The 12,582-nt window shown below is 52.0% G+C and overlaps 19 non-coding genes across 19 annotated transcripts; all 19 read left to right on the top strand.

Annotated features, from left to right (window-relative positions):
- The first annotated feature begins 64 nt into the window (after nt 1–64).
- Trnam-cau (transfer RNA methionine (anticodon CAU)) lies at nt 65–137 on the top strand. The gene has a single exon. It is a non-coding gene; the product is annotated as a tRNA-Met (tRNA).
- Nucleotides 138–807: 670 nt separating this feature from the next.
- Trnak-uuu (transfer RNA lysine (anticodon UUU)) lies at nt 808–880 on the top strand. Its single transcript has one exon. It is a non-coding gene; the product is annotated as a tRNA-Lys (tRNA).
- A 145-nt stretch (nt 881–1,025) lies between these two features.
- Trnas-aga (transfer RNA serine (anticodon AGA)) lies at nt 1,026–1,107 on the top strand. Its single transcript has one exon. It is a non-coding gene; the product is annotated as a tRNA-Ser (tRNA).
- Nucleotides 1,108–2,063: 956 nt separating this feature from the next.
- Nucleotides 2,064–2,136, top strand: Trnam-cau (transfer RNA methionine (anticodon CAU)). Its single transcript has one exon. It is a non-coding gene; the product is annotated as a tRNA-Met (tRNA).
- Nucleotides 2,137–2,806: 670 nt separating this feature from the next.
- On the top strand, nt 2,807–2,879 carry Trnak-uuu (transfer RNA lysine (anticodon UUU)). The gene has a single exon. It is a non-coding gene; the product is annotated as a tRNA-Lys (tRNA).
- A 145-nt stretch (nt 2,880–3,024) lies between these two features.
- On the top strand, nt 3,025–3,106 carry Trnas-aga (transfer RNA serine (anticodon AGA)). The gene has a single exon. It is a non-coding gene; the product is annotated as a tRNA-Ser (tRNA).
- Nucleotides 3,107–4,063: 957 nt separating this feature from the next.
- Trnam-cau (transfer RNA methionine (anticodon CAU)) lies at nt 4,064–4,136 on the top strand. Its single transcript has one exon. It is a non-coding gene; the product is annotated as a tRNA-Met (tRNA).
- A 670-nt stretch (nt 4,137–4,806) lies between these two features.
- Trnak-uuu (transfer RNA lysine (anticodon UUU)) lies at nt 4,807–4,879 on the top strand. Its single transcript has one exon. It is a non-coding gene; the product is annotated as a tRNA-Lys (tRNA).
- A 145-nt stretch (nt 4,880–5,024) lies between these two features.
- On the top strand, nt 5,025–5,106 carry Trnas-aga (transfer RNA serine (anticodon AGA)). Its single transcript has one exon. It is a non-coding gene; the product is annotated as a tRNA-Ser (tRNA).
- A 956-nt stretch (nt 5,107–6,062) lies between these two features.
- On the top strand, nt 6,063–6,135 carry Trnam-cau (transfer RNA methionine (anticodon CAU)). The gene has a single exon. It is a non-coding gene; the product is annotated as a tRNA-Met (tRNA).
- A 670-nt stretch (nt 6,136–6,805) lies between these two features.
- Trnak-uuu (transfer RNA lysine (anticodon UUU)) lies at nt 6,806–6,878 on the top strand. The gene has a single exon. It is a non-coding gene; the product is annotated as a tRNA-Lys (tRNA).
- Nucleotides 6,879–7,023: 145 nt separating this feature from the next.
- On the top strand, nt 7,024–7,105 carry Trnas-aga (transfer RNA serine (anticodon AGA)). Its single transcript has one exon. It is a non-coding gene; the product is annotated as a tRNA-Ser (tRNA).
- Nucleotides 7,106–8,061: 956 nt separating this feature from the next.
- On the top strand, nt 8,062–8,134 carry Trnam-cau (transfer RNA methionine (anticodon CAU)). The gene has a single exon. It is a non-coding gene; the product is annotated as a tRNA-Met (tRNA).
- A 670-nt stretch (nt 8,135–8,804) lies between these two features.
- On the top strand, nt 8,805–8,877 carry Trnak-uuu (transfer RNA lysine (anticodon UUU)). Its single transcript has one exon. It is a non-coding gene; the product is annotated as a tRNA-Lys (tRNA).
- A 145-nt stretch (nt 8,878–9,022) lies between these two features.
- Trnas-aga (transfer RNA serine (anticodon AGA)) lies at nt 9,023–9,104 on the top strand. The gene has a single exon. It is a non-coding gene; the product is annotated as a tRNA-Ser (tRNA).
- A 957-nt stretch (nt 9,105–10,061) lies between these two features.
- Trnam-cau (transfer RNA methionine (anticodon CAU)) lies at nt 10,062–10,134 on the top strand. Its single transcript has one exon. It is a non-coding gene; the product is annotated as a tRNA-Met (tRNA).
- A 670-nt stretch (nt 10,135–10,804) lies between these two features.
- Nucleotides 10,805–10,877, top strand: Trnak-uuu (transfer RNA lysine (anticodon UUU)). The gene has a single exon. It is a non-coding gene; the product is annotated as a tRNA-Lys (tRNA).
- Nucleotides 10,878–11,022: 145 nt separating this feature from the next.
- On the top strand, nt 11,023–11,104 carry Trnas-aga (transfer RNA serine (anticodon AGA)). Its single transcript has one exon. It is a non-coding gene; the product is annotated as a tRNA-Ser (tRNA).
- A 956-nt stretch (nt 11,105–12,060) lies between these two features.
- Trnam-cau (transfer RNA methionine (anticodon CAU)) lies at nt 12,061–12,133 on the top strand. Its single transcript has one exon. It is a non-coding gene; the product is annotated as a tRNA-Met (tRNA).
- Nucleotides 12,134–12,582: the final 449 nt, after the last annotated feature.

Raw genomic sequence — 12,582 nt, 5'->3', positions numbered from 1 at the left:
GCGCAAACTGTCTATCTCTAATATGTGAGACTTACCGAGTTTCCTGCGAGGTCGTCTCCGGCGTGCCTCGGTAGCGCAGTAGGCAGCGCGTAAGTCTCATAATCTTAAGGTCGTGAGTTCGATCCTCACCCGGGGCATTTAATTTTCTGTACATCATGACTGCATTAAGGGCGTTGCTGTTGCTAGGAAACGAACTTAACTGTTGTCCGTTATCCACACGGAGTCCACGCCTCAGCGTCAAAATGTTTACTTCCAATTATGACGACGTAACAACTTTGATATTTCTCCTCCGTGTTACAAGCAAAATGCGATGCACACAGCAATGGACAGTCAATTTTGAACTGTGCGCCATGCCGGTCTGTAGGCGCGGATATGATCGCAAGCAGAGAACAGCACTGAGTCCAGATTCAGCACAAAATACAATAAGAGACGGAGTAAATCTCACCGCTGTAGAGCAAGTCCTGTGTGGTCTAGTGGCTAGGATACCTGGCTTTCACTCAACAGGTCCGGCTTCGATTCCCGGTACCGGAACGGAACTATTTGCGCACACAACGCTCCATGTTTTGGTCTTCGAACTGTCGTTGGTCGCCCTTCTTCCTTGGCTTCAACCGAACGCAATCGGGGAAAGCAGGCACGTGATGCAGTTACTGTCAGCACCGGAATAAAGGGAGAAGAGGCACTGGTCCGCTGTTGGGCTGCTACCAGCGTCAGTGAGTAGTCGGTGCAGTCGCCAGTAGCGCCAGAAGCCTACACACACCTTCCACTTAATCACGTTGCTTGAAACCGCTCCAACCACAACAAGCGAAAGCCCGGATAGCTCAGTCGGTAGAGCATTAGGCTTTTAACCTAAGGGTCCAGGGTTCGAGTCCCTGTCCGGGCGAAGATTTTAACGCTTCCATAATGGCTCGTCTCGTAGCGATAGTAGCCCTGTCGTAATCAGTGCACGGTTTTACGTTTCCTGTCGGCATTCTGCGCAGACGCAACCGGTTGGGTTTTTCACGATTCGAGGGGCACCTGTTGGACAAGCAGTCGTGGCCGAGTGGTTAAGGCGTCTGACTAGAAATCAGATTCCCTCTGGGAGCGTAGGTTCGAGTCCTACCGACTGCGTCGGATTTATCTTTTCTTGTTTTGGAAGAAGAAGCAGAAAATATCGCGTTTTGGTACCTCGCCACACCTCACCTCTCACAGTCGTTTATAGTGCCTGTCCTTTAGATAAGGGCGATTTCCAAGCGTCAGCTTTCGCGTCAGCCGAGCAAAGTCGGGACAAGTCGGGACATACTACAGGATGGTGCAACGACGAAAAAAAAAAAACCTTAATTTAACAGCAGGAGCCCACATAATGATACGGAAAAATTAGCGCCACTTGCGGTGGCCGGGAATCGTACCCGGATCAACTGCTTGGAAGGCAACTATGCTCAACAGTACAACACCACCGCACTGCCGCTGCTCGCAACGCCGCGCTGTGTCGGCTTCCCGCCCGCCGACAGCGGCCCACGGCTATAGGAGCTGCAGGCGCATTACGAGGTAGGAGGGTGCATCCACACGCATTCGGGCAGCGCCTCCAAGCACGCTACGTCTTTGGGCAAGACTCGTCGCCGCTGACGCAAGGTTACTCACACGATAGTGATGAACGGTCGTTTTAAGGCAGTGTAGTGGGGGACTTCGCGAGTTTAGCCCCTTTTTCGACGTCGCTGGGTGGCAATCCCAGTTTCCCTGCCGACAGCTGCTTGGAAAGCACGGGTAGCTTGTCGAGCATCTGTAGTTGAGTGGTTTGTGACTCAGTAGTGCAGTAGGCAGCGCCTAAGTCTCATAATCTTAAGGTATGCCGGCACGATTCCCGGTCGATGCATTATTTTGCTCTTGTGGCAACAATGCTGCCGCGCGGATTGCTCGCTTGAGATGGGTCAGCCTCAGGACCTTATAGCTGTATAGCTGCGGCTGCAGTTTAATCTAGAGAGTCGGGACAGCACGTGTAGCAAGACAACAGATTCTTCAGAAAGCGCAAACTGTCTATCTCTAATATGTGAGACTTACCGAGTTTCCTGCGAGGTCGTCTCCGGCGTGCCTCGGTAGCGCAGTAGGCAGCGCGTAAGTCTCATAATCTTAAGGTCGTGAGTTCGATCCTCACCCGGGGCATTTAATTTTCTGTACATCATGACTGCATTAAGGGCGTTGCTGTTGCTAGGAAACGAACTTAACTGTTGTCCGTTATCCACACGGAGTCCACGCCTCAGCGTCAAAATGTTTACTTCCAATTATGACGACGTAACAACTTTGATATTTCTCCTCCGTGTTACAAGCAAAATGCGATGCACACAGCAATGGACAGTCAATTTTGAACTGTGCGCCATGCCGGTCTGTAGGCGCGGATATGATCGCAAGCAGAGAACAGCACTGAGTCCAGATTCAGCACAAAATACAATAAGAGACGGAGTAAATCTCACCGCTGTAGAGCAAGTCCTGTGTGGTCTAGTGGCTAGGATACCTGGCTTTCACTCAACAGGTCCGGCTTCGATTCCCGGTACCGGAACGGAACTATTTGCGCACACAACGCTCCATGTTTTGGTCTTCGAACTGTCGTTGGTCGCCCTTCTTCCTTGGCTTCAACCGAACGCAATCGGGGAAAGCAGGCACGTGATGCAGTTACTGTCAGCACCGGAATAAAGGGAGAAGAGGCACTGGTCCGCTGTTGGGCTGCTACCAGCGTCAGTGAGTAGTCGGTGCAGTCGCCAGTAGCGCCAGAAGCCTACACACACCTTCCACTTAATCACGTTGCTTGAAACCGCTCCAACCACAACAAGCGAAAGCCCGGATAGCTCAGTCGGTAGAGCATTAGGCTTTTAACCTAAGGGTCCAGGGTTCGAGTCCCTGTCCGGGCGAAGATTTTAACGCTTCCATAATGGCTCGTCTCGTAGCGATAGTAGCCCTGTCGTAATCAGTGCACGGTTTTACGTTTCCTGTCGGCATTCTGCGCAGACGCAACCGGTTGGGTTTTTCACGATTCGAGGGGCACCTGTTGGACAAGCAGTCGTGGCCGAGTGGTTAAGGCGTCTGACTAGAAATCAGATTCCCTCTGGGAGCGTAGGTTCGAGTCCTACCGACTGCGTCGGATTTATCTTTTCTTGTTTTGGAAGAAGAAGCAGAAAATATCGCGTTTTGGTACCTCGCCACACCTCACCTCTCACAGTCGTTTATAGTGCCTGTCCTTTAGATAAGGGCGATTTCCAAGCGTCAGCTTTCGCGTCAGCCGAGCAAAGTCGGGACAAGTCGGGACATACTACAGGATGGTGCAACGACGAAAAAAAAAAAACCTTAATTTAACAGCAGGAGCCCACATAATGATACGGAAAAATTAGCGCCACTTGCGGTGGCCGGGAATCGTACCCGGATCAACTGCTTGGAAGGCAACTATGCTCAACAGTACAACACCACCGCACTGCCGCTGCTCGCAACGCCGCGCTGTGTCGGCTTCCCGCCCGCCGACAGCGGCCCACGGCTATAGGAGCTGCAGGCGCATTACGAGGTAGGAGGGTGCATCCACACGCATTCGGGCAGCGCCTCCAAGCACGCTACGTCTTTGGGCAAGACTCGTCGCCGCTGACGCAAGGTTACTCACACGATAGTGATGAACGGTCGTTTTAAGGCAGTGTAGTGGGGGACTTCGCGAGTTTAGCACCCTTTTTCGACGTCGCTGGGTGGCAATCCCAGTTTCCCTGCCGACAGCTGCTTGGAAAGCACGGGTAGCTTGTCGAGCATCTGTAGTTGAGTGGTTTGTGACTCAGTAGTGCAGTAGGCAGCGCCTAAGTCTCATAATCTTAAGGTATGCCGGCACGATTCCCGGTCGATGCATTATTTTGCTCTTGTGGCAACAATGCTGCCGCGCGGATTGCTCGCTTGAGATGGGTCAGCCTCAGGACCTTATAGCTGTATAGCTGCGGCTGCAGTTTAATCTAGAGAGTCGGGACAGCACGTGTAGCAAGACAACAGATTCTTCAGAAAGCGCAAACTGTCTATCTCTAATATGTGAGACTTACCGAGTTTCCTGCGAGGTCGTCTCCGGCGTGCCTCGGTAGCGCAGTAGGCAGCGCGTAAGTCTCATAATCTTAAGGTCGTGAGTTCGATCCTCACCCGGGGCATTTAATTTTCTGTACATCATGACTGCATTAAGGGCGTTGCTGTTGCTAGGAAACGAACTTAACTGTTGTCCGTTATCCACACGGAGTCCACGCCTCAGCGTCAAAATGTTTACTTCCAATTATGACGACGTAACAACTTTGATATTTCTCCTCCGTGTTACAAGCAAAATGCGATGCACACAGCAATGGACAGTCAATTTTGAACTGTGCGCCATGCCGGTCTGTAGGCGCGGATATGATCGCAAGCAGAGAACAGCACTGAGTCCAGATTCAGCACAAAATACAATAAGAGACGGAGTAAATCTCACCGCTGTAGAGCAAGTCCTGTGTGGTCTAGTGGCTAGGATACCTGGCTTTCACTCAACAGGTCCGGCTTCGATTCCCGGTACCGGAACGGAACTATTTGCGCACACAACGCTCCATGTTTTGGTCTTCGAACTGTCGTTGGTCGCCCTTCTTCCTTGGCTTCAACCGAACGCAATCGGGGAAAGCAGGCACGTGATGCAGTTACTGTCAGCACCGGAATAAAGGGAGAAGAGGCACTGGTCCGCTGTTGGGCTGCTACCAGCGTCAGTGAGTAGTCGGTGCAGTCGCCAGTAGCGCCAGAAGCCTACACACACCTTCCACTTAATCACGTTGCTTGAAACCGCTCCAACCACAACAAGCGAAAGCCCGGATAGCTCAGTCGGTAGAGCATTAGGCTTTTAACCTAAGGGTCCAGGGTTCGAGTCCCTGTCCGGGCGAAGATTTTAACGCTTCCATAATGGCTCGTCTCGTAGCGATAGTAGCCCTGTCGTAATCAGTGCACGGTTTTACGTTTCCTGTCGGCATTCTGCGCAGACGCAACCGGTTGGGTTTTTCACGATTCGAGGGGCACCTGTTGGACAAGCAGTCGTGGCCGAGTGGTTAAGGCGTCTGACTAGAAATCAGATTCCCTCTGGGAGCGTAGGTTCGAGTCCTACCGACTGCGTCGGATTTATCTTTTCTTGTTTTGGAAGAAGAAGCAGAAAATATCGCGTTTTGGTACCTCGCCACACCTCACCTCTCACAGTCGTTTATAGTGCCTGTCCTTTAGATAAGGGCGATTTCCAAGCGTCAGCTTTCGCGTCAGCCGAGCAAAGTCGGGACAAGTCGGGACATACTACAGGATGGTGCAACGACGAAAAAAAAAAAACCTTAATTTAACAGCAGGAGCCCACATAATGATACGGAAAAATTAGCGCCACTTGCGGTGGCCGGGAATCGTACCCGGATCAACTGCTTGGAAGGCAACTATGCTCAACAGTACAACACCACCGCACTGCCGCTGCTCGCAACGCCGCGCTGTGTCGGCTTCCCGCCCGCCGACAGCGGCCCACGGCTATAGGAGCTGCAGGCGCATTACGAGGTAGGAGGGTGCATCCACACGCATTCGGGCAGCGCCTCCAAGCACGCTACGTCTTTGGGCAAGACTCGTCGCCGCTGACGCAAGGTTACTCACACGATAGTGATGAACGGTCGTTTTAAGGCAGTGTAGTGGGGGACTTCGCGAGTTTAGCCCCTTTTTCGACGTCGCTGGGTGGCAATCCCAGTTTCCCTGCCGACAGCTGCTTGGAAAGCACGGGTAGCTTGTCGAGCATCTGTAGTTGAGTGGTTTGTGACTCAGTAGTGCAGTAGGCAGCGCCTAAGTCTCATAATCTTAAGGTATGCCGGCACGATTCCCGGTCGATGCATTATTTTGCTCTTGTGGCAACAATGCTGCCGCGCGGATTGCTCGCTTGAGATGGGTCAGCCTCAGGACCTTATAGCTGTATAGCTGCGGCTGCAGTTTAATCTAGAGAGTCGGGACAGCACGTGTAGCAAGACAACAGATACTTCAGAAAGCGCAAACTGTCTATCTCTAATATGTGAGACTTACCGAGTTTCCTGCGAGGTCGTCTCCGGCGTGCCTCGGTAGCGCAGTAGGCAGCGCGTAAGTCTCATAATCTTAAGGTCGTGAGTTCGATCCTCACCCGGGGCATTTAATTTTCTGTACATCATGACTGCATTAAGGGCGTTGCTGTTGCTAGGAAACGAACTTAACTGTTGTCCGTTATCCACACGGAGTCCACGCCTCAGCGTCAAAATGTTTACTTCCAATTATGACGACGTAACAACTTTGATATTTCTCCTCCGTGTTACAAGCAAAATGCGATGCACACAGCAATGGACAGTCAATTTTGAACTGTGCGCCATGCCGGTCTGTAGGCGCGGATATGATCGCAAGCAGAGAACAGCACTGAGTCCAGATTCAGCACAAAATACAATAAGAGACGGAGTAAATCTCACCGCTGTAGAGCAAGTCCTGTGTGGTCTAGTGGCTAGGATACCTGGCTTTCACTCAACAGGTCCGGCTTCGATTCCCGGTACCGGAACGGAACTATTTGCGCACACAACGCTCCATGTTTTGGTCTTCGAACTGTCGTTGGTCGCCCTTCTTCCTTGGCTTCAACCGAACGCAATCGGGGAAAGCAGGCACGTGATGCAGTTACTGTCAGCACCGGAATAAAGGGAGAAGAGGCACTGGTCCGCTGTTGGGCTGCTACCAGCGTCAGTGAGTAGTCGGTGCAGTCGCCAGTAGCGCCAGAAGCCTACACACACCTTCCACTTAATCACGTTGCTTGAAACCGCTCCAACCACAACAAGCGAAAGCCCGGATAGCTCAGTCGGTAGAGCATTAGGCTTTTAACCTAAGGGTCCAGGGTTCGAGTCCCTGTCCGGGCGAAGATTTTAACGCTTCCATAATGGCTCGTCTCGTAGCGATAGTAGCCCTGTCGTAATCAGTGCACGGTTTTACGTTTCCTGTCGGCATTCTGCGCAGACGCAACCGGTTGGGTTTTTCACGATTCGAGGGGCACCTGTTGGACAAGCAGTCGTGGCCGAGTGGTTAAGGCGTCTGACTAGAAATCAGATTCCCTCTGGGAGCGTAGGTTCGAGTCCTACCGACTGCGTCGGATTTATCTTTTCTTGTTTTGGAAGAAGAAGCAGAAAATATCGCGTTTTGGTACCTCGCCACACCTCACCTCTCACAGTCGTTTATAGTGCCTGTCCTTTAGATAAGGGCGATTTCCAAGCGTCAGCTTTCGCGTCAGCCGAGCAAAGTCGGGACAAGTCGGGACATACTACAGGATGGTGCAACGACGAAAAAAAAAAAACCTTAATTTAACAGCAGGAGCCCACATAATGATACGGAAAAATTAGCGCCACTTGCGGTGGCCGGGAATCGTACCCGGATCAACTGCTTGGAAGGCAACTATGCTCAACAGTACAACACCACCGCACTGCCGCTGCTCGCAACGCCGCGCTGTGTCGGCTTCCCGCCCGCCGACAGCGGCCCACGGCTATAGGAGCTGCAGGCGCATTACGAGGTAGGAGGGTGCATCCACACGCATTCGGGCAGCGCCTCCAAGCACGCTACGTCTTTGGGCAAGACTCGTCGCCGCTGACGCAAGGTTACTCACACGATAGTGATGAACGGTCGTTTTAAGGCAGTGTAGTGGGGGACTTCGCGAGTTTAGCCCCTTTTTCGACGTCGCTGGGTGGCAATCCCAGTTTCCCTGCCGACAGCTGCTTGGAAAGCACGGGTAGCTTGTCGAGCATCTGTAGTTGAGTGGTTTGTGACTCAGTAGTGCAGTAGGCAGCGCCTAAGTCTCATAATCTTAAGGTATGCCGGCACGATTCCCGGTCGATGCATTATTTTGCTCTTGTGGCAACAATGCTGCCGCGCGGATTGCTCGCTTGAGATGGGTCAGCCTCAGGACCTTATAGCTGTATAGCTGCGGCTGCAGTTTAATCTAGAGAGTCGGGACAGCACGTGTAGCAAGACAACAGATTCTTCAGAAAGCGCAAACTGTCTATCTCTAATATGTGAGACTTACCGAGTTTCCTGCGAGGTCGTCTCCGGCGTGCCTCGGTAGCGCAGTAGGCAGCGCGTAAGTCTCATAATCTTAAGGTCGTGAGTTCGATCCTCACCCGGGGCATTTAATTTTCTGTACATCATGACTGCATTAAGGGCGTTGCTGTTGCTAGGAAACGAACTTAACTGTTGTCCGTTATCCACACGGAGTCCACGCCTCAGCGTCAAAATGTTTACTTCCAATTATGACGACGTAACAACTTTGATATTTCTCCTCCGTGTTACAAGCAAAATGCGATGCACACAGCAATGGACAGTCAATTTTGAACTGTGCGCCATGCCGGTCTGTAGGCGCGGATATGATCGCAAGCAGAGAACAGCACTGAGTCCAGATTCAGCACAAAATACAATAAGAGACGGAGTAAATCTCACCGCTGTAGAGCAAGTCCTGTGTGGTCTAGTGGCTAGGATACCTGGCTTTCACTCAACAGGTCCGGCTTCGATTCCCGGTACCGGAACGGAACTATTTGCGCACACAACGCTCCATGTTTTGGTCTTCGAACTGTCGTTGGTCGCCCTTCTTCCTTGGCTTCAACCGAACGCAATCGGGGAAAGCAGGCACGTGATGCAGTTACTGTCAGCACCGGAATAAAGGGAGAAGAGGCACTGGTCCGCTGTTGGGCTGCTACCAGCGTCAGTGAGTAGTCGGTGCAGTCGCCAGTAGCGCCAGAAGCCTACACACACCTTCCACTTAATCACGTTGCTTGAAACCGCTCCAACCACAACAAGCGAAAGCCCGGATAGCTCAGTCGGTAGAGCATTAGGCTTTTAACCTAAGGGTCCAGGGTTCGAGTCCCTGTCCGGGCGAAGATTTTAACGCTTCCATAATGGCTCGTCTCGTAGCGATAGTAGCCCTGTCGTAATCAGTGCACGGTTTTACGTTTCCTGTCGGCATTCTGCGCAGACGCAACCGGTTGGGTTTTTCACGATTCGAGGGGCACCTGTTGGACAAGCAGTCGTGGCCGAGTGGTTAAGGCGTCTGACTAGAAATCAGATTCCCTCTGGGAGCGTAGGTTCGAGTCCTACCGACTGCGTCGGATTTATCTTTTCTTGTTTTGGAAGAAGAAGCAGAAAATATCGCGTTTTGGTACCTCGCCACACCTCACCTCTCACAGTCGTTTATAGTGCCTGTCCTTTAGATAAGGGCGATTTCCAAGCATCAGCTTTCGCGTCAGCCGAGCAAAGTCGGGACAAGTCGGGACATACTACAGGATGGTGCAACGACGAAAAAAAAAAAAACCTTAATTTAACAGCAGGAGCCCACATAATGATACGGAAAAATTAGCGCCACTTGCGGTGGCCGGGAATCGTACCCGGATCAACTGCTTGGAAGGCAACTATGCTCAACAGTACAACACCACCGCACTGCCGCTGCTCGCAACGCCGCGCTGTGTCGGCTTCCCGCCCGCCGACAGCGGCCCACGGCTATAGGAGCTGCAGGCGCATTACGAGGTAGGAGGGTGCATCCACACGCATTCGGGCAGCGCCTCCAAGCACGCTACGTCTTTGGGCAAGACTCGTCGCCGCTGACGCAAGGTTACTCACACGATAGTGATGAACGGTCGTTTTAAGGCAGTGTAGTGGGGGACTTCGCGAGTTTAGCCCCTTTTTCGACGTCGCTGGGTGGCAATCCCAGTTTCCCTGCCGACAGCTGCTTGGAAAGCACGGGTAGCTTGTCGAGCATCTGTAGTTGAGTGGTTTGTGACTCAGTAGTGCAGTAGGCAGCGCCTAAGTCTCATAATCTTAAGGTATGCCGGCACGATTCCCGGTCGATGCATTATTTTGCTCTTGTGGCAACAATGCTGCCGCGCGGATTGCTCGCTTGAGATGGGTCAGCCTCAGGACCTTATAGCTGTATAGCTGCGGCTGCAGTTTAATCTAGAGAGTCGGGACAGCACGTGTAGCAAGACAACAGATTCTTCAGAAAGCGCAAACTGTCTATCTCTAATATGTGAGACTTACCGAGTTTCCTGCGAGGTCGTCTCCGGCGTGCCTCGGTAGCGCAGTAGGCAGCGCGTAAGTCTCATAATCTTAAGGTCGTGAGTTCGATCCTCACCCGGGGCATTTAATTTTCTGTACATCATGACTGCATTAAGGGCGTTGCTGTTGCTAGGAAACGAACTTAACTGTTGTCCGTTATCCACACGGAGTCCACGCCTCAGCGTCAAAATGTTTACTTCCAATTATGACGACGTAACAACTTTGATATTTCTCCTCCGTGTTACAAGCAAAATGCGATGCACACAGCAATGGACAGTCAATTTTGAACTGTGCGCCATGCCGGTCTGTAGGCGCGGATATGATCGCAAGCAGAGAACAGCACTGAGTCCAGATTCAGCACAAAATACAATAAGAGACGGAGTAAATCTCACCGCTGTAGAGCAAGTCCTGTGTGGTCTAGTGGCTAGGATACCTGGCTTTCACTCAACAGGTCCGGCTTCGATTCCCGGTACCGGAACGGAACTATTTGCGCACACAACGCTCCATGTTTTGGTCTTCGAACTGTCGTTGGTCGCCCTTCTTCCTTGGCTTCAACCGAACGCAATCGGGGAAAGCAGGCACGTGATGCAGTTACTGTCAGCACCGGAATAAAGGGAGAAGAGGCACTGGTCCGCTGTTGGGCTGCTACCAGCGTCAGTGAGTAGTCGGTGTAGTCGCCAGTAGCGCCAGAAGCCTACACACACCTTCCACTTAATCACGTTGCTTGAAACCGCTCCAACCACAACAAGCGAAAGCCCGGATAGCTCAGTCGGTAGAGCATTAGGCTTTTAACCTAAGGGTCCAGGGTTCGAGTCCCTGTCCGGGCGAAGATTTTAACGCTTCCATAATGGCTCGTCTCGTAGCGATAGTAGCCCTGTCGTAATCAGTGCACGGTTTTACGTTTCCTGTCGGCATTCTGCGCAGACGCAACCGGTTGGGTTTTTCACGATTCGAGGGGCACCTGTTGGACAAGCAGTCGTGGCCGAGTGGTTAAGGCGTCTGACTAGAAATCAGATTCCCTCTGGGAGCGTAGGTTCGAGTCCTACCGACTGCGTCGGATTTTTCTTTTCTTGTTTTGGAAGAAGAAGCAGAAAATATCGCGTTTTGGTACCTCGCCACACCTCACCTCTCACAGTCGTTTATAGTGCCTGTCCTTTAGATAAGGGCGATTTCCAAGCGTCAGCTTTCGCGTCAGCCGAGCAAAGTCGGGACAAGTCGGGACATACTACAGGATGGTGCAACGACGAAAAAAAAAAAACCTTAATTTAACAGCAGGAGCCCACATAATGATACGGAAAAATTAGCGCCACTTGCGGTGGCCGGGAATCGTACCCGGATCAACTGCTTGGAAGGCAACTATGCTCAACAGTACAACACCACCGCACTGCCGCTGCTCGCAACGCCGCGCTGTGTCGGCTTCCCGCCCGCCGACAGCGGCCCACGGCTATACGAGCTGCAGGCGCATTACGAGGTAGGAGGGTGCATCCACACGCATTCGGGCAGCGCCTCCAAGCACGCTACGTCTTTGGGCAAGACTCGTCGCCGCTGACGCAAGGTTACTCACACGATAGTGATGAACGGTCGTTTTAAGGCAGTGTAGTGGGGGACTTCGCGAGTTTAGCCCCTTTTTCGACGTCGCTGGGTGGCAATCCCAGTTTCCCTGCCGACAGCTGCTTGGAAAGCACGGGTAGCTTGTCGAGCATCTGTAGTTGAGTGGTTTGTGACTCAGTAGTGCAGTAGGCAGCGCCTAAGTCTCATAATCTTAAGGTATGCCGGCACGATTCCCGGTCGATGCATTATTTTGCTCTTGTGGCAACAATGCTGCCGCGCGGATTGCTCGCTTGAGATGGGTCAGCCTCAGGACCTTATAGCTGTATAGCTGCGGCTGCAGTTTAATCTAGAGAGTCGGGACAGCACGTGTAGCAAGACAACAGATTCTTCAGAAAGCGCAAACTGTCTATCTCTAATATGTGAGACTTACCGAGTTTCCTGCGAGGTCGTCTCCGGCGTGCCTCGGTAGCGCAGTAGGCAGCGCGTAAGTCTCATAATCTTAAGGTCGTGAGTTCGATCCTCACCCGGGGCATTTAATTTTCTGTACATCATGACTGCATTAAGGGCGTTGCTGTTGCTAGGAAACGAACTTAACTGTTGTCCGTTATCCACACGGAGTCCACGCCTCAGCGTCAAAATGTTTACTTCCAATTATGACGACGTAACAACTTTGATATTTCTCCTCCGTGTTACAAGCAAAATGCGATGCACACAGCAATGGACAGTCAATTTTGAACTGTGCGCCATGCCGGTCTGTAGGCGCGGATATGATCGCAAGCAGAGAACAGCACTGAGTCCAGATTCAGCACAAAATACAATAAGAGACGGAGTAAATCTCACCGCTGTAGAGCAAGTCCTGTGTGGTCTAGTGGCTAGGATACCTGGCTTTCACTCAACAGGTCCGGCTTCGATTCCCGGTACCGGAACGGAACTATTTGCGCACACAACGCTCCATGTTTTGGTCTTCGAACTGTCGTTGGT

The sequence above is a fragment of the Schistocerca gregaria genome, unplaced genomic scaffold (assembly GCF_023897955.1).
Source record: "Schistocerca gregaria isolate iqSchGreg1 unplaced genomic scaffold, iqSchGreg1.2 ptg000337l, whole genome shotgun sequence".
Classification (NCBI taxonomy): Eukaryota; Metazoa; Arthropoda; class Insecta; order Orthoptera; family Acrididae; genus Schistocerca; species Schistocerca gregaria.
The sequence above is the reverse complement of the archived record's forward strand: the minus strand, read 5'-3'. Positions and strand labels throughout refer to the sequence as shown.